The 21,225-nt window shown below is 35.2% G+C and overlaps 1 long non-coding RNA gene across 1 annotated transcript; it reads right to left on the reverse strand.

Annotated features, from left to right (window-relative positions):
• Window positions 1-519: 519 nt before the first annotated feature.
• LOC136747575 (uncharacterized) lies at window positions 520-19,898 on the reverse strand. The gene is made up of 3 exons (XR_010816531.1): window positions 19,713-19,898; window positions 4,718-4,867; window positions 520-876 (listed from the first exon to the last, which is right to left on the reverse strand). It is a non-coding gene; the product is annotated as an uncharacterized LOC136747575 (long non-coding RNA).
• Window positions 19,899-21,225: the final 1,327 nt, after the last annotated feature.

Genomic DNA, 21,225 nt, shown 5'->3' on the forward strand with positions numbered 1-21,225 from the left:
TCTGCCTCTGGTTATGTACAAAGCCCGTCGGGTTTGGCAGCAGCAAGGCATATGTTGCCTAGCATGTGAATCTGCTTTTGTTCCAAGTTGTACTTTCATTTTTCTACACACGGTTCTGGCAAGTGTAGCACAATATCTAGATGACCTTAGCTGGTTACCTGGAAGAAGGATGCAAACACATACATTCAGGGGGTCACAGATAATAGTAAAATAATGACTGTAACTTATGGAGCTCCTTAAAATCATACATATATATTTAGATATAGTCTTGTGTTTCAATCAATGGTCATATAATGTATTTAGGAACCATACATACAAACTGTAATGACTGCAAAGAAAACACAGGTTTCCCTTTACAGTATGCCCACATTAACATATTTTATTTCTAGCACAGTCAAAATGTACTTTCTTTGTAATCAAGAAACATGCTTAAGATTGTTAATACCCATTTTTTAGTAACTCCCACTTCACCACCTTTGCCACCTGCTGAAACTAAACAAAAAGACTAAAACTTGTGTGTTACTGCAAAAGTAGACTCTTTAATTATTACAATTTCACAGATGTAGAGACATAAAAAAAAACTTTGCTACACAGTAGGTAAGGTATACTTCACAAAACTAGCTGTGCTCAATGGTGCCACTGCACTAGAAAATTTGGTATCTGTGGTTTTCAGAAGAATTTGAATGCGTTTCTGACACAGAAAGCATGTCATGAAACTAATGAAATAGTGGAGAAGTGAACAGCTTATTTTTTCTATTGTCAGATGGGAGTGTCTGTCTACTAGCATGCTGTGGAGCTGGTGAGTGGAAGTTGTCCAAGTCATCCCCAGGCAGGGTCTGAGTCCCACACCTTCTGGTCCAGAGGAGGCCTCCTTACCTATGGAGAAAACAGCATCTCATTAACCAGATCACTGTACATTTCGCTTCTGCTCGGCTGGATACACTGTAACTATTGTTCATGTGCACTTCATCTCTCAGTCTTTCTATCTCTTTATCTATCTATCTACCTACCCATCCATCTATCAATCTATCTATTATAGAAATAGAAATTAATATGGATGGTCACACTGGAAATATAACATTCATTACCTAAGTAATGCTTATGGATTTTGTTTCTTTCATTTTCTTGCACTGAAAATGAAATTGTACAGTCAATTACCTTCCTTCCCTGTGTCATTAAGATACACAAATACAAGAAATATGAATGAAATGGCAGTACATCATTCTCATAATGACACACACACACACACACACACACACACACTATATGATACGAGTATATATATATAAGAATTGAAGGTGACTCTAAAAACCAAGAAAAAGAATGGCTACTCCTTTTATTGGACCACTTTACACCATCAAATCTGAGTTAATTCAATTAAATGAACCATGCTCCTTTCATCAGCGATCATATCAGTGTTTTTCCCCCGCTTTAACATTGTTTCTTGAGTGAATGATTTCTTCAGCAACTGGATCTCAGCTTTCTTTTCCAGTATTGCCTTTAATTTGTCAATGGCGAGAAACTCCACACAATGTGATCCGCAAAAAACTGATGCGAAGAGAACAGTTGAGTGAATAAAAAACAGTTCCCCAGCACTCATCAAGGGGTGTTCTGGTTATAAGTGGAGATGTAGTGGGTTTTGATGGTTAGCTTTTTAAACAGCAGCTATGCTACAACACATGGGAAGCTTGCAGGTCGAAACATTGTGGGAAACATATTGCCTCTCTGACGACTGCAGTATTCTATTAAAATCATTCATGTTAACTGGTCAGTTCTAATGCTGTGTTGTTGTGAACATTAACATGTGTTTATCAACCTAATTTTGTGACATCAAAAAGACAGCGAAAGAGATTCAGGGGGACAGGGTCCTCGGGGGGGAATGAATTAGTCATCATTGAGTGAGCATGCCGAAGCAGATGGTCAGCGGTGTTTTGCTGAAGTCACTTCTTCTCTCCACCATGCAACGACGCTGGCAGGAAAGGGAGGAAATGTCCTGTTGACATTGTGGTGGAGTATTATACTTTTAATTATTACTCGACTATTGCCTCAGAAACAGAAACCACCCAACACCATCCTGGATAGGCAAGTCTCCACACGCAAGAACAGAGAAGAAGGAAGTCACTTGGGGAATTTCTGAGGTTTTCAAGTCTTACAGATATCTTTAATCTAAGTTATGAACGTCATTTATGATGACGAACAATTACTTGAAATGCAAAAAGTCAGACATCTTAAGATTTGCTGTTTTAAATTCATGAAATTATCCTCTTTGTGTATGCCAACATGTTTTTCAGAGACAGTAGAATTGGGACAAATATAGTTTAACTCTACTTGTCTTAAATCCACAAGCAACCGGAAACCCTCCGGTTTTTAACCAAGGTAATAAAACACTTCAGTGACAGTTATTCGCAGTAGTGTTTTGTCAGGTTCACACTAGACTGAATTGAATGACAACCGATCAATACAATATATTTTGGATGCATTAGGTTTAATGACTTATTAATAAGGGGTAATAAACCATGCAGACACATGGTCATGTTTAAAAACAATGCTGTGACTGTAGGTCCTCACACAGCGGACTCTCACAGAAAACATAACGGCCCATTTTCTCTTGAGCTTGACCCAGGCTCTGTATAGCTCACCGCCAGCCCTATGGTTTTATATCAACAAAGTAAAGTGTCCTGTGCTAATAAATGACAGATGTAACTAGTGAATTATCAGTGACTTGAAATTATTCATACAAACATATGTGTCGTTTTGTTGAAGCATGGCCAGCTGTGGGCATTATTGATGCGTGAGGTTTACCAATGTGCTTAATTCCATTACACCATGGAGGCTAATGGTGTAGGCGCACCTCGCTGAAGTCTGATTTCACTGTTATGCTTTCAATTACAAGAAAACAAATCAATAAAAAGACAACCACAACAAATCTAAAGGCAGTCAGACATCTGAGGATATCCACCATCAAAAAGGTGCTGTCTGATTAAATTAGGGGTGCGGATATTTTCGCTTCTGAGCGAGAACCATGAAAACTGCAGATGTACCTTCTTAAACATTCAATAATAATGGATCGCTGAGAAAACAAAATACAAGGTTTCAAAAATGCTACAGTTACTTGTAAGTAAAGTGCAATACAACAAGTATTTAATAATAATGTTATGCTTTGATTCAAACAATGTTGTACTGATAATATTGATGATTGAGTAAAGTTTACGGGGATGTATGCTTAATGTAATTAAGAATTCCATTAGAAAAAAAAACTACACATAAAGAAGGATGCATATTAATACATACATTATTAAATGTGTCCTGCAAAATACGGAATCGAGCCCTTTTAATTGCATTTTTTTCTAAAATGAGCTCATTAGTGGGAAAATAAAGATTAACCTTTAGAATCACTCTGGCATTTCCCTTTCCCCCTCCAAATGTAGAATTAATACACATTTTTTAATCATTAGTGTAATTTTCAGGATGATACTTTTGTTCTTTTGGCTGTTGAACTGTTACGGATGTTACTAACCCTTCAAATTGTTTGCTTCATTCAAGCATTCTTTTTTGAATAATTCATTAAGCATTATTATCCAAGCGTGGAACACCTCATTTAGCATTGGTGATCTTTTCCTTATGTGTGGTTGACAGGCAATCAAAGTTTTTATCAGTGCAGAAAATTTGCAATTCAGAAATGTAGTCGCAGCAATTAGTAGCTATCAGGTAGCAAAGGAATGGCAGCTTTTGGGGGGGAAAAAAGTGAGGATTAAATTAACTCAATTCATGTTAGCATGGGTATATTGGACAAAATAAACCAGCTGCTTGAAACTTCACCAAATGATACGTTTCTTTCCTCTGAGTGGAGTCATTGATTAACTGTGTTACGCCAATGGCTTCACACAGGGAGTCTGTCACACTTCAAGACTTTCTCCTCTTCTGTTAGAATTTGTGCTTCATTATGAATTCTGTCTGAGCTGAAGTTTCTCGGGGTTTTTCAGTGCTTGCGTGCCGAAACCTACAAAACATTTTGGAGGATTAACCATTCCATCATGTCATAATGTGATCTCCGAACCGGTTGATTTGTGTTGATGGTGGAAACACTGATCTACCAACACAGAATGTATCTGAAGATATTTACCTTGTGGTTTTAAAGAATACATTCTATAAAGATATAAGCTTACTAACTAAGTAGCGCTTGTGGAAGAGAAAAGTACATTTGTGGTAATGCAAGGGAATTGCAATTGGAAATCAGGCTCAAACACCCTTAATCAAATTAAACAGAGTTTGCTTGAATCCCTTAAAATTGGCAAAACACCACGGCAATAAAGCAGGTGTTCAAAATGAGCAGATTCATTCTTCAGGGACTGGAGCTGAAGAGCTGAGCAAACTGGGCCATGATGTCTGAATTGGGAAATCAAACAAAAAGAGCCTGGACAAAACCTAATGATGGCAATTCAGTTTTACTTTAAAACATAATTGGTTAATGTAGTCATGATTATAAAGATGCATTAGAGAATTCTTAAAAACTGTGTCTAATTTGTTAGAAATATGCAGAAAACTACACTAAAGCTTCTTATTTACTGTCAAATAACTGTGGCTGAACATCTACATTTGACATCACAAAATAATGATAAGGCCAGGAAAGCAGTGTGCCACAGTGTTTCAGTGTTAGGCTTCTGAAACCTACTTCATAGTCTCTTGCATTTCTAGGACTGTGTAAAGATATACTTACTCAGGATAATAATGTGTGGTACAGTAGGACAGAAAATAACTGGGAGCCATGAATCCTAATCATCAATGCACTTATGGTTTGTGGAACTTGTTGACTTTTAAGTTATTTTCTTCTGTGACACAAATTAAGCCATGCTGCTCAGAGAGACATCTGGAATACAGGATAAAAAGAGAGAGACACAGAGAGAGAGAGAACAAGAAAGAATGAGAAAAATATAGAAGAAGGCAAACAACACAGACATCCACATGTTTCAAATGGGAGGTAAATCACTGATTATTCTGACTGATTATACTGATCTGCGGCTGTAATGATGAGCAGACAGTGGACTAGCTGGGCTTTGCATTCTTTACACACACCAGTGCTCAGATGATAAGCGCACCTGATTGTTCGAGGTAGTTTAACCATTAGAGAGAAATGCAAACAATATTGTTCCCATTATTACCTGTTCAATCTGTACATATAGATCCTGGGCTTTATCCTTCTGCTTTGCAACCTATACACTCTTATCACCAGCAATGTGTTACATGACACTGCCCACCACAGAGGACCAGATCACAATTACATTTGCTTTAGCTCTGGGCTCTGCTGTGTATTGTGTTGTATTGTGTCCCTCACCTCAGTTATTGCAGTCACTATAATTCATAGTGTTCATCTTAAACAATATACCATTTGCACAATAGATCTTTCTACATAAATGAAGATATGAGTGAATTCATGAATGAATTATTGATTATAATTATTATTTTGTAGCAGGCTTAGTCACACATGTAGTTTATATTCAACTGCAGCACTTTTTAGAGAATGACACCTCACTGCAGCACGAAAGGACGGAGGGTATTCCACTTACGGACTGAAATGTAACCTCGCCTGATTTGAACCTGTATAAACACATTTAGGGCATGCTGTGGAGGCAGCTGTGTGCATAATCGGCACAGTCACAGAACCATCAGGAATTTTAGACTGTATTCTATGAAGAATGGGAGTGACTCCTTCAAAATGTGAGTCTGGTTCTTCAATTTTGATGCCTCAATGCCACTGTACTATGTTTTTTTTTGTGAGTCTATCTCATGACACTACTGAACCAATGCATCCCAACTGCGGCCATTTAAAAATGAAATTTCTGGTCAATGTTGTCATGTAGGGATGCATGGAATGTGACAAGGTCATCGCTGGCTCCTGGAAAATATCGGTTCAAGACCAAAAATAAGACGCTCGCATTCTCAAAAGGTTCCCTTGACCCATAAACTTTGTGAAAGAGAGTTTACATCTAATTATTTTTCAAGTTCATGTTATACTTAATTAAAAAATGCATATAGAATGAGATCACCCTGGTAAATAAAATCTATTTCTGTGCATTTTCACTAATGTGGATGGATCGCTTGCATCATTTCCTTTTTATTTATTTTTGTCTGTGGTATTTCTACTGTTGTTATTACACCACCTTTGGTATTTAGATATTTCACTAGTGATGGTAACAGCGATTTGCACTTTGCAAAATTAATAATATGCATACAAAAACCTCCAATTGTGAAATGCATTTATTCTGTTTGCTGAGTCATGCTGTTTCAAGTTCTGCACACCAGGCAGAATACCCTCACGACACTATAAACAGTAATCCCTGTCCACAGTGTCAGCCGGCTTTATGGTCCAGAAGGTGAGGTATGCCTTGGTGCTGTTCTGATGGGAGCAGCCCATAAAGAACCCAGGAATGCCTGCTCATAACATGGTCTGTCACACCGGACAGTAATACAGAGTGTGAAAACATGCATCCATTAAAGCGAGTATCTACCCTTTCCTGACCCTCATTAAATACACAGGCAGTCTTGTTAAAATACAAGCCAGATTTGTGCTTAATGATCTTGAAAGAAATGTAATTGACTGGGCATTACCATCCAAATGCTCTTACAGCACATAGTGTTTACCATTTACATTTTACATGTGTAGCCTTTATGTGTAGACTGCCAGTCACTCCACGGAAAAAAGCAAAACGACTGCAGCGATGACCAGGGGTTTAGAAAAACACTTCATAAATGACTCAGTGACAGGAAACTAGGGTTTAAAGTTCATGCCAAGGCCTTTCAAGACGAATGTCGTCATCTTACAGCACGGTACACAATTAACATACCGATATTTGAAGTTTCAGAAACAATTTAAAAAAAAATGTTTTTAAATGTTTCGTAAACACCAAGTAAAACTGAATGTACCATTTTCACCGTTTCATTATTACTTTTGGGCGTATTCTTCTTCTTCTTCTTCTTCTTCTTCTTCTTCTTCTTATTATTATTATTATTATTATGCATTAAAATAGAGCTAGCTAAAACAGTTTGTTTATTTATGTATTTGTTTGTTTTCATATTTGTTAATTCATTATCGGATTCATGTCAGATTTTTATATGGATTTATAACCATTGTAAATCATAGGGTCGTTGCTTTTCAGAAACGTAGTGTCGTCAAATGTTACTATACGCCTCTATAATGTGAGGGAGAGGGTCTACTTATATAGAAAATCTCTTATTTTAAATATATATGATTGTATATATGAATCTGTAAAATGTATAAAATGTGCTAGTTTTTCCTTGTCAAATGGAAATAATCAAAACAGCTGTCGATGTGTATAAATGTTTTGCAAAGCTAGTACTAGTCTACACGTGGAGCTGTCCCTTCAGCACCATTACACACCTGCTAAATATCACCTGACCTGCTCCAGATCGTATACATTGTCTTTTCTAAAACAGTAAATGACTTCATATAGTGTGAGGTCTGGAGAACTCACAATAAAACACACAGTTTGAATTAAATGTGCACTTTGAACGCGACCAAGAGAAAGAGACACAATATGAATACGCTTTATTTAATTACTGAATAAGTTTTGTTTGTTCATTTATTTTTTCTGTATAATAATGAATCTTGAATCACCTGTTCCTGGCTTGGTCTTCCCACTCAGATACTCACAAAATATTTAGTTTTGTCTCTAAAAACGGCAGAATGTGTTATGTTGCCACACACAGAAGTGTTTTAAGATTTTGGAGCACTATAGTATCACTAAAAACAAACACACAGAAACCTTTATCTGTGCACTTGACTGCATTGTAGAGAAGAATGTCTTATAGAAGCTTTACAGAAAAAACAACCTTACCTAGATTATACGTTATAAGAAGTCCAAGGTCTTGTGTGCTTCCATAATGTTGAATGGATAATCCTGTCCTTACAATGCATACAGTAATGATCAAGAGGGTGTTCTCCAAGTGAGCAAAAGTGTGTTTTAAAGTGTTTAATTGTATCTTAAGGGTTTAATTGCTTACTTTCAGTAGCCAAAATAAAAGCACACAGCACTGGCACATTAACCACCTCTTTGCTGGTTTCCAGCCGCTAGAGGGAGTTCATGTTCTACACAGATGACAATTAGGGTCGGATATGGAGGAAAGTGAGTACTATATAGTTAATTACTAAGTTTCCATGATTTATTATTTAACTCGTTAAAATGAGTGCAAACGGCAAGCAATGTGTGACGTTCTGTAATAATAATCATCATCATCATCATCATCATCATCATCATCATCATCACTATATTATTATTATTATTATTATTATTATTATTATTATTATTATTATTATTATTATTATACATTAATATTGTTTGGCTTTTGGGTGTAGAAGATGCGGTAACTGTGCATTTCCCACATACCTTTCATTTTCAGAGTCTACAATTTGTCAATTTTTAAACTATCCCATTTAAACTAAAGGCACGCATTCCATTTGATTGATCAATAATTGTTTTTAGACTTACTCTCCTTTTAATGACAATAGATTTTGATTTATTTCAAGCTGGAATGGAGAACATACATTATCCTTTGTGTACATCACTCTATACAGATATCTTATAGTGAAATCCACCAATAACACATATCCGGCTGAAATTTGAATTATTGGTTGATCTATCACTAAATAAAGCTAATAAATCAGTCTTCAGAAACAGACTGCATTGAATTGAATTGCATTGATTTTTCTTACATTTCAAATCAGAATTGTATTTTTGTTTGGTATTACCATGACAATATTTGTTTGCGTCTTAATAGTTCTTAAAATAATAAATTATTGCGATTTTTCCTTCACCTGTGTTGTTGTTTACTGTTCAGGGTGAAAATAATTGCCATTGGAAGTTCAAATGAAATAAATCAATACAATAAAATAAAATAAACTATTGCATACTAAAGTATAAAGCTTTATTATACTTGATTGAATTATACTTTAAATTCCTATTATAAAACATATAGTATGTAGTGGCCTGCGTGTGTCAAATCGATTCAAGAATTTGTAGTATATTGATATAAATAAGTTGCCAATTTCAGCACAAAATGTCTTGTTCAGAGTGATTGAGATAATAGTACAAACTTTAAGTTTAGAGGGGATTTTTCTCTCTTTACAGTTGGGCTCTTTGGTCAGGCAACAGGCAAAGCTGTTGTATGTAAACCCCGCATTCACTGCATAACAATGGGATTGAGGTTTTTTATCCACAAAGCTATTTATTTTCCAATCAGAGGTATTGACTGGAGACTACTTTGGTAAACTGGTAGCTTTGAGCAGCTTTTGAAGAATCACAAGTGGAGGTTTTTGTCTACCCAAGATTTACTAGCAGTGGAAGCTTTTATTCTGCGTTTTATTGGACTTCTTTTACATATGTATAGAGGCGACAAAAGGGAAGAAAAAAAAACTTGTTGGTTAGGCAAGAGTCTGTTTCCATGTGGCTTTGACAAAAATGGTGCTGGAAACCTTTACTTGTATAGAAGAGGGCCGGATAACAACGTGGCAGGGTTTTAAAACACTTTACACACAACTTGAAAAAAAACTTTTTACACACCATGTAGCATCCTCCTTCAACACAAGTCGAGATGCGTTATAAATTAAACAACAAATTAAAGGGTGCTATGTTGGCTCTCCCTCAAAAGTTGCCCTGCGCAGATGTTTAGAGGCCCATCGTGTTGTTAGAAAATAACGGGGGTGTAAATCATTTTTACAAAAGACAGAATGGTATTTCTCCTGCCAAAGGGGGGTTCTCTCTACCTTTAAATGTTTATTTACGGACCAAAAGGATACATGAAAAGGTAATCTGTATTACCCAAGTAGCAGAGTCGAAATCAGCTAAATGCCACTGAATACTTCACTTGGAGCAGAGAGATGCAATGCAGTCTAAGTCCTAGTATCTCCTTTGCTACAGTTTTGTCACTTTCTCTTTCATCTTTGCCAAAACAAAACGACAGTGTTGTTACTGAAACACGAAAATCAATGTAAACCACTGTACTTCTCCATGCATACAATTGCTAAAACCAACTGAAGCAGATTGAAGCAGTCTGTCTGTCTGTCAGTTTATCTATCTATCTTTCAATGGTTTCTAATAATAATAGCTTGCCTCCATAATTTGAATGTATGCTTGGGCTTAATTTTGCGAATCACACCTTGCTAAACGATAACACATTCGGTAAACAAACGTCTTAATTAAAATGAACGTCTAAATCAACTTATAAGACTTGTTAGCACCCCAGTACTTCGTGTAGACAAAGGTATGTATGTATGTATGTATGTATGTATGTATATGTACGAATGTATGTATGTTAAATATTAACACACCAACCAAATAGCACTTTCCATTACACTTAACAGGTTTTAGTTAATGGATGGTGATTGTCCTTTCGACCTTATGTTTACAGTCATATTTCTTAAATATGGCTGTATTTTAATCAATTGAAATATTAATTGATGTAGTCACTATCAGTGATTTACAGTAAACATAACATTACATTTAATCAACCTTTGTACTGTCCCAATAAACCATATGCCAAAGCATAGATATTCAATTGTTGCGTATTTATAAGTGCCAGAAATGAATAATGTACATTATCTCCCGGAAATCATGAGGAAATTCAATTTTGCACACAGCTTTCACCGTTTTCTTTTCGCAATTTTAAAGAGTGCCCTTTTCTTCCTGCAAAGTGCACCTTTAACAGATGGCTGGTCATTTTGGGTGTTTGCTTTTAGCCCAGTTGTTTGTATTTGGAGAGAAGTTAGATCTAATCCCCGTCATTAGGTCTGACAACAGGAAGTACGCTATATCTCTAAAAACACACACTGATTTCGAGATAATTTTAACTTTTACATAATACGCGGTGGCATGGCCCTACACACATGTACACACAGACCCTGTCCCTCGCATTTTTAGGACAAATGCACCTCAGTCCTAAAACATCTGTAATAATGCATTGATGTTATTTGGCAGGGGTTCTGTGCTCACCCTGGTCATTAAGTCTGTCCCATTTCAGATTAGTCTCAAGTCAAGATGAGTTTGTGTTTACAGTCACACAGGGGAAATTAAATAAAAGGTAGTTTTTTCTGTGGCACATTTCAATGCCCGCAACAATACATAAATAATGTTGGTCTACATACAAAAATAAAAACTCTGCAGAATTCAATTATGAATTGAAAATGTAATTGGACAAGTTTAGGTGGGTCTAAGACTTATTTAAAGCATCTCAATATGCCTTAATGGTAAGACATAAGTGGATTTCATTTGGATTCGCATTTTTTTATGTTTTTGTTTTCTGCATGGGCCTTGTGACTAAGGGTGACTATTTTGCAATGCTTTAACAATTAGCACTATATATATAGTGTGATATTATGTTGCTTTTATATTCACTTTGAGTCTGACATGGCAGCAGATCTGCAACCCACACGGGTAGAAGTGAAGTATTTATTATTGATGGGCCCGAGATGTAGCACTTGTTCGGTAGTTTTCAATGTCCATGTCACAACATGTCTTAACTAATATGTAATGACGAATAGGACAAAGCCCCTGTTGATCTTTGCTCAACATATATGTTTTTATATATACTTAAAGTATAGTTATAGTAATAAAGTATTTTCATCTAAGAGACATTTAAACTGAACTTAAAATTCCCTCATTATATTGAATAAAACGATTTAAAATGAAAATAATGTAGTCTATTAAAACCAGTTATATTGCATTTAAAACAATATGAAACGAATGAAAAACAAGTCAGCCTGCGATCAATTATATCTCCTGAGTATTCATGGTTACACATTTTTCTTACATCGACACACTTTAGTCCTATCAAAAGGCCTAAGGGCTATTTAAACGTATATATGCACATGCATAGTTAGGTCTATATACAATTAGACACACTATACTCTGCTTGCATGGATAACCATCGCCATTATTGTTTATATATATATATATATATATATATATATATATATATATAATTGTGATTTTCCCACAAACTTCATACACAAACATGTCAGACAAATTCAGACAAATGTACAATTAACAGGACGTACGTGTAATTTGTTATTATTCCCATTAAAGAAGAAAACTAAATCTTGGGACAAATTGTTCTCTCTTTATAAAATGGACAAAGCATTTAGGCTAGGGATACAAGAAACTCCAAATACTGTTGAATTCAACTATTTTGTTCTGCCTTCTACATTATGTTATTATTATACAAATCCAATGATGTCTTATGATTCACGTTACAATAAGTTACAGTGCTGAAGAAATCTGTGTTCCTCGTATGATGAGTTATAGTTTAAGAAATGAAAAAAGGAAAGATTTTTGTGGAATTTTTTTGTTTTGTTTGGAAGACAAGTAGTTATGTGAACATAAAATATATCCTTGACAGAAGATATTTCATTTTGGTTCCTTTACTTGGAATTATGTTTTTTATCTTTATAATCACATTATTGAAACAATTAATGTTTTTGAATTTTATAAGTAGTGCAAGTGCTGGTCACGTGTTTTTTTGTTTTTTTTGGTCATGTTTCTAGCCTCCCAATGTTCGAGTTATGCCATCAAGCTAATATATTGTGACTGCTCTTCTCTCTTGTGACAAAGCCTTGCAGCTGCCTCTAAATCAATAGATGTCAAAGAAATATGAAAACAATCATGACAGAGAACTTAAATCCTGGCTAGGACTCTGTATAATGGAAAATGTGCCTCTATTCTCAAGGCAGCGGATTAATTCATCCTAAACTTTGTCGAATTTTATTTTGGTACCTTTTTTCCCAGCAGATAAAGCTACATCTGTTGGGTTTGTAATGTAATTTGTAATTACTGCCCTTCATGTGGTCCACAGCCTTGAACCGTCTTTAATTAAAAGCATAATTAAGGGAAGATCTTAAGCAAGTCTATAACCAGATGGTTTTCTTTTTTTTTTAATCAACAGTAAACGGTTTGGGGATTTCATTGGCTGATTTGTGATACAGCTCATAATCGTTGATTCCAAAGGAACAAGTAACAACACTTACAAGAGAAATACATATAAACAAATACATAAATACATGCTGATTTCCATCCCCCCTCAACAGATTGTGAACGTTTGTAAAATTACTCACATTAATAGTTTCAGGTCCAAATAATACATCTTACTATTAAAGGGGTAAAACTAACTGTGTGGCGACTGTCTAAGATAAACTACTAAGTTATGGATTGCATTTTTACACTTACATTTATGACAGAGAAACTGTGGGATATGTATTATTTTATTCACATACATGCATACATGCGTACATACACACATACTCAAACACATACAGGTTTAATGCACAACAAAACTCGCACATTTTTGTATTACATTTTAGCACCATCAAACGAGAAGGTTAACTGTGTTTGAATATCACTTCTAATCACTTTCTAATTTTCGTCGAGTACCTCTTGTGAGTAGTATCGATTCAACATAATAAGATGGATAGAGAGTAAAAAGAGATACCAGACAAACACAGGTAGACAAATAGACAGACAGATAGACAGATAGGAAGGAGGGTAAGTAGGTAATTAGGTAGGGAAGAGACTGTATAATCAAGGAGATGTTTTTGAATAAATGGAAATTGTGTATGGTGTTTACTTTTTGAAGTATTATACGAGTGGACTTTTATTATTAATATAATAATGTTGATAAATAGTGTACAAGATGCAGACCTTCTCTAGCCTTTTCTGCAAGACCCCATTACGTCAGACTAAGATCAAGCCCCTGATTTTCCCACAGAATTATGCATCAGCCTGAACATTACGTCGGATGAAATTTGACAGACCCAAATCTCTAATATCTACTGTTTCATGTTTCATGTTTCATGAGAGCCCATTTGTGTATGCAACATCAATAATGTATACCATTATAAGCTAGAGAATTGTAGATTAGCATATTTTTGTATACACATTATGCATAAGATCTCGCCAACGGTATGAAATTAATTAAAAATCGTGTATAGCACTACTAACAACTATTCCTACTGTCACACCGCCTTTTATATTCAGGACTATAGACTTTGCAAAGAGTAATCAGTTCAATTATCTTCAAGATATTTACTTCAGGATAAAATTTGTCATCTAGATAAAAAAGTAAATTCCTGCTGCTCCATGGGCCCATTTTCCAGACGGTTTGTCGTTGTTATTGCCTGATTTAGTGTGTGTTGTTTTACATACTTGGGTTATCTTTGCTTATTCAAATCCAGCATCACTGATGTATTCATTTAAATGTATCATCGAGATTTGTGTTGAGTTTGTCGCATTAGGTGTTTTTATATTTCATCTTTGGTTCGCTTGAAGCTATGTATCACAGCTTAATGACCTTAACAGTAAACGCATTTTATTTTTAAAATGTGCGCATTTCTGTGAGGGGTCTGTTTGGCTACTTTTCATGAATTGTTTATTGATATCTAAACTCTCTCTCTCTCTCTCTCTCTCTCTCTCTCTCTCTCTCTCTCTCTCTCTCTCTCTCTCTCTCTCTCTTTCTGTCCTTCGGCCTGGCTAAGAAGTTTGTGAGCCCTAAGCTCATAGTTTATATTGATTTAATTTAAAGCCCTCTTCCACACACACGTTTATTTGATATTTTTGTAGAATGCAATACTTGCAAGTATGATTACATACATGGTCAAATATATATCAATAAAAAGCTCAAATAAACGTACTGTAGGAGGCATGTACTATTTTGTAATATATAAAATAACAGACAATATGTTACCTGACTTCTATAGACAGAAACAATGTACAGTTCTATATAGTCACATATCATAGAACTTTCTTGATTCTCTCTCTCTACCTCTCTCTCCCTCTCTTTCCCTCCCTCTCCAATTCTCACCTGTTAAAATCACAATTCAGAATTAGTATTCCAATACATTTTAGATATTTTATACCCGAACATCTGAGCATAAATGATAAGAAGAAGAAGAAGAAGAAGAAGAAGAAGAAGGTGTATATATCAAGACCAAGTGCTTTGAATATTGTATACAATTAAGTGGCACACTAGTGTGTGTGTGTGTGTGTGTGTGTGTGTGTGTATAGGCCTATATATGCAGACATCCTAACACTTTTTCCTATTCACTAATTCTTTTATGTTTGATTTTTCCTAGACGATTAGCTCCCAGACATACAGTTATTGGGAACTTTAGGGGAGAATTAAAAGATCTTTTGTTTAACTCTAATTTAGCATGGTTGCTTTGTTTAACGTTGCCGAATCTAGACCTGATTTTGTGGAAAAAAAAATAGGTATAATTTTATGAGAGACATCATCTCACTTGCTCTTCCACACAGCAAGCCCCCTTCCTCTTTCTAAAGCGGTCTGCTGGGCACAAGCACCTGGAGTCTGGCACAAAAAATTAGCATTGATATAGATTTAGTTGAAATGTAATCTTTTAAATCTTTCCAAGATACGGGCAGATAATTACACTTTCAGTGAATTGCCAGGGGTCAGCGTCTCCACGGACCCAAGGAGTTGATTTACTAACAATAGTGTGTACATAAAAAAAGGGAAAAAAAAGAAACTGTTTGAGATGATAATGTTAATAGAGGTAGTCACTGGGGAGCTAAAACTAATTCGATGTAACTTGGCTGTACCTTTTACTCGGCTTCACATTATTTTCAGGGCTTAATTTAGGGGAATGGGTTCATATGTAATTACAACAAAGGAAAAGACGTACTATTAGATATTTTACAGTAGCCTGCTTGTGGCTTTGTGTTGTGAATTATGAGGGAACAGATGATTTGTTCCTAGTCAGCTAGAAAGCAAGACGTTGCAACACATTGCATTATTTGTATAAGACTACATCTCGGAATATATATACATAATATGCTGTTATAATACATACAATTAGCTCAAAACAATGCATTCCCTTGAAAGAAAATCTGTGAAGCACGACTCCATACCCACCAAAGAAGTGTCATATTGCAGAAAAGCCTGTTTGTTTTATGTATATTTTATGTCTGTTATTTATTTATTTATTTATTTATTTATTTATTTAAATTAGGTTCTATCCATCATATTCTGTTCAGGGTATGGATGTTATAACCATGCCTGCGGGCACGCAATACAATAATAAAAATTATCAGCAAATGGAAATAAAATAAAATGAAATTATAGGATTTCTTTAAAGTGAAATGTGAATTAAATTAAGACTATGGTCCTAGCTAACAAATGTAGTAGTACTTGGCATTTAAGAAATTGGGTTTGATCCAAGATGGGGACAATGCTGGGATCACAGCCTCCAGTCTCTTACTGTGCTCTCCATAGAACCTCCTTCACCGTATTAAAATGAAAAGTGTTTGTTTGTTTGTTTGTTTGTTTATTTTGCCTTCTACTGGCAATTTTTCGTACGTTTTTATAATACACTTGTAATATATGTGTGTGTGTGTTTCAAAGACATCCTTCAGAATATATCTTAATTCCATTTTTTTTATTATTATTATTTTTTTTTATTTTTTTTTGCTTTGAGGACGATCTCATGTTAGATTAGCAGCAGCTACACTAATTAATTAATTAATGCATTACATTGCCATGGTAAACTCTTTTAGACCGCATACATGACTCATGCAGCACTCTGAGGATTATTGATGTTAAGGAGTGACAGTCCTTATTGAGTTAGTACTGATGTATTTCGGAAGGGACACACCCAGGCCCTGTAATCTCAATTCGTTTAAGAGCGTCCTCCAATAATCAAGACACCCACAAGGTGTTTGCACATGGAAGTAACGTTTTTATTCAAGCACGAAAAGCAACCTTTCTTCTCTATTTTTTTTTACTTTTCTTGTTTAATAATAATAATAATAATAATAATAATAATAATAATAATAATAATAATAATAATAATAATAATTGACCGGGACAGTTTCTGCAGACTTATATGTTACTGTCACAGGACCATAAATCCTCAAACGAAGAGATGCCGACATTATCTCTAGAGCCTTAACTCCCCTTATCTCTTTTACTCTCTACACCTGTCTGTCCGATGGTTTTATCAGAGTTGTAGAGAAAGTATTAGAAAAAACATCTGTCTGCTGTGACGCTCTACAGTGTATGACAATGATATCTGAAAGACTGTATCAGTAGTAGCCCATTGCAGGTCAGTCTTTCCTTTTTAGGGAAGGGAGATCCGGCGTAAAGTACCTTCTGACAGCTACAGAACAGACTTAAAGAAGTGCATACACTGACTTGTCATAGCTTTCCTTAATGTATACTTTTAGAGCAGTACATGCTGTATAATAAAGCGGTGTGAGTCCTGGATCACAATAAAAGTTATAAGAAAGAGCAGCATGAATCCACCAGCGGTCTCCTCAGGCCCATTAAGACTCTTAAGAGGGGATGCTGCACATACAGGGGCCTATACCTACCTGTAGATAGTAAGGGGTTGGTCTAAATAATCCGCCAAAAAACATAATGAAGGCGGCGGCCAAATGATTTAGCTAAAACTCAAGTGCGTGGGGGGGTATAGGAAATGCAATGGATATATGGAATGGAATTTAGAATGGAATCCTTCAGAAGAATAATTCTGCTATGGTTGAACCAGGATAGGAAATTAATCAAAATAGCTCTAGAGTGAAAATGTGAACTTTTGCAATTACAGAAATGGACAGTTACAGAAACGTTTGTAGCATTCATTTATGTATTCATTTTTCGTAAAGTATGCATACATACACACATAAACACATACAAACATACATACACACATACTTGAGAATACCACGCTATTGTCGAGAGATTGTTTTATATATACAAGCTAAAAATATGTTGAAGACATCTTTTCGTGTATCATTGTGACTTTCATGGGTAATAATAATAATAATAATAATAATAATAATAATAATAATAATAATAATAATAATAATAATAATAATAATAATAATTATAACAGTAATAAGAAGAAGAAGAAGAAGAAGAAGAAGAAGAAGAAGAAGAAGAAGAAGAAGTAAACATTGTAACTGATCCCTGATATCTACACAAGACAAGCAAGCAAGTTTGCGGAAAGTGAACAGAACTAATTATTGAACAGAATTGTTTTAAAAATGAGCACACGTCTCGTTGATTTTCCACTTTAACAGCTAATGGGGTGTATTATGAAACCTTTTTCAATCATTTTTTAAAACGAGGTTTCTGTACCTGTACACGCTTATATGTGTGTATTAAAGCAGGTGCGTGTTTTATTGGGCTGTGTGGGAAATTAACAGCGCTGTAAGGCTCTGATATGAGAATGCGATGAATCTCAGACATGGTTTCATATTTTGAACTGTGCAATACGTTTCCATGAGAGGTTATTAATTTGTAAAGTGTGAGGACTCCTCATTTGTCTTGTCAGGAGGTTTGATACCCTCGTTAGCTCTTATTCCTCCTCCTGTTCGTGTCTGTCAGCTAACAGCTTGCCAGACACATTGACTTCCTCCTCTTGTGGCACGGAAATGACAAATGTGCTGTTTTATCCATACAATTTATTTCATTATTGTTGCCAGCACGAAGCATCACAATCAATCACAAGGAAGTCCAGTTGGCAGGTGTCAATCTTGGTATTTTTATGCGTCCCCGTCTATATTTAATCCAATTACAAGGGTCATGGAGTAGTGCAAATCCCCTTGTTGCAACTCGGTTCTTCTACTAGATTTAAAGTACAAAGTGACCATGGCCCGTGCGCAATATATGGAGCTTTTTAAATCTCCATACGCATTATGTTTGCAGTGGGTTTTATTAAAGGAGGTGTTGCAAATTGAATTGTTATGAGCATTTGTGTGCAAATGAAGTATCTTGTTATGTTGCTAAAGGAGAGGTAGGCTTAATGATGGAAGATCTTTCCGCTCATTGCGCTTTCAAATACAATTGTAGATCGAACTCAGGCTTGTCACGTTGAGCCAAAGTGAGTTTCTAACATCCAGGACGTGCCTGTCTACTTTGAGCAAATTGCATCCAATCACCCCGAGGGAATTCAGCTAATGTCTCCGTCCAAAAACCGGGATGAGGGGGAGAGAAACAAATCAAACACTATACAGAGCCAAGCTTATTAAAATATTTCACAGGAGAAAAAAAAGGAATTACCCAACACAACATTTCACTGAAAATAATAAACCCGATTTATTTAACTAATCTTTAAATGCAAAATAAAATATAATAAAGAATAATTCATTTGAATGTCAGTAGCTACAGGCCCATATAGATACACTATGAAATGTATTTAATCAAAATGTTTGCACCTGCTGCAAAATATCACTTTTATTCAAACCAGACATAGCCTAACGTTTCTGAACTCGATCAACATTGAAGCAATGATGTATACAATGGTTTTAATGTTGTACCTTCTCAGGTGGAAATGTACTTATTCCGTTTCACTAATACAAACAAAAGTTTCATGAAGAAAACTTATTTTTTCTCCAACATATGCGTAACTAAGCTCTACCTTTTATTTATGACTTAAATGCTCATGATGCATATTCATTCAGTATATATTGACAACAAATAAAAGCATGAAAAACATAATTTTGTTTTCAGAACCAGGTCAAAATCCCTCCTTTCCAATTTTTGAAAATAAATTCGCAATAAAACAACGACGACAACAAGCTTTTCAACAAGTACACAATAGAAAGTTCACTGCCAAGTTTTTCTGAAAGAAAGCAGAAACACAGTGCCATCCAGGATTCACACACAGCAAAACGCAGGCTGATTTTCACACATACCTGACAGCCATTGGATCCACATTAGGACTGGAGTGATTATTTTTCTCTCCATCAAAATGGCAAATTAAGAAATGTATTTTTTCTCTCTTTTGGTCAATCCCATTATTGTACATCGTGGTCGGACCCTAGACTTTGCACTGCGCACCGCAGCAGTAAACAAATTGCTCCTGATGCGCTTATTATTGCTGCTCGGGTTCTGCTTGGCTAGAGAAGCAAGCCTGATCATTACAGTATTTGTTTTCAATCTTCTCAGTTTGAATGAACACGGCTTTGGGAATTCCTTAAAAATCAGTCGCTGCCACGTATATATGGACTACTTAAAACAATATTGTGAAAACATTTTAAATGTTTATATATAAAAATATAAGACAAAAAATGTTTGTACTTAATTAACTTTTTCATACTTCCTCACTTCCCGCCACATAGAACTACAACAATAATAATAATAATAATAATAATAATAATAATAATAATAATACGTATTATTATTATTATTATTATTATTATTATTATTATTGTTATTATTAATATCATTATTATTATTATTATTATTATTATTATTATTATTATTATCTATGACTAAATTATACATGTAAAAGTCTAATACCGAAATACCATCTAAATTAAAATACATATTTTATAATATTACTTTTCAAATTAATAACTTTTTAATATTTATTTGGTCACCAATAGTTATGTTTGTATGTGTGTGTTGTGTATATATATATAACAGGTAGAAGCAAGATAAGAATAATAATGTAAAATATGTCTATACGATTAAAAAAGTTATTACAAATTTAACTTTTCCCGCATATCACTTCGTAGTAGTAACAAAAACAACAACAACAACAACAACAATAATAATAATAATAATAATAATAATAATAATAATAATAATAATAATAATGTAAAACAGTCAAATGTGACCAACTATATGAATTAAATATTATATTTCTAACAATATACTAACTAGTAACCTAAGGATTAAACACCTTCATTCTCCGTCACTTTTCTTCTACTTCCTGACAGATGTGAAGTCAACCACTAAAGGATATCTTTAAATATGTAACTATGTCATGTGTTTGTGTTTGTCTGTCCACACGCACGCACACACAGACCCACACACTTGCATGCACTGAAAGCAGGGCCAGGAGAGGGATGCCTGGCTGTACAGATCTCAGTTCACGCCTGATCAGTTTTTGGAGAGGGCGCAGTTTGGAGAGGGGGAAAGGCCGCACCTGGCCCAGCTTTAGCATCCCATCCTATTTTATTGACAGCCTGATAAGCGGGCTGCAGCCGTGAGGTTTCCAGCGCTGCTCTCAAGCACCCTGCTGCGTTGCAGGGTTTCACAGTCCCTTAATGGTAGTTACTCTAAATAATAAGCCAGACACCTTTCTGACAACCCTTTACCTGTCTTGCCTTTTAAAAACGACCACCCACTTCCCGAGAAACCTGCAAGGGGACGGTCGTGCATTTACTCTGCGTCCTGTGCAAATTGACTGTAACATTAGCA

Source organism: Amia ocellicauda, chromosome 4 (genome assembly GCF_036373705.1).
Source record: "Amia ocellicauda isolate fAmiCal2 chromosome 4, fAmiCal2.hap1, whole genome shotgun sequence".
Lineage (NCBI taxonomy): Eukaryota > Metazoa > Chordata > Actinopteri > Amiiformes > Amiidae > Amia > Amia ocellicauda.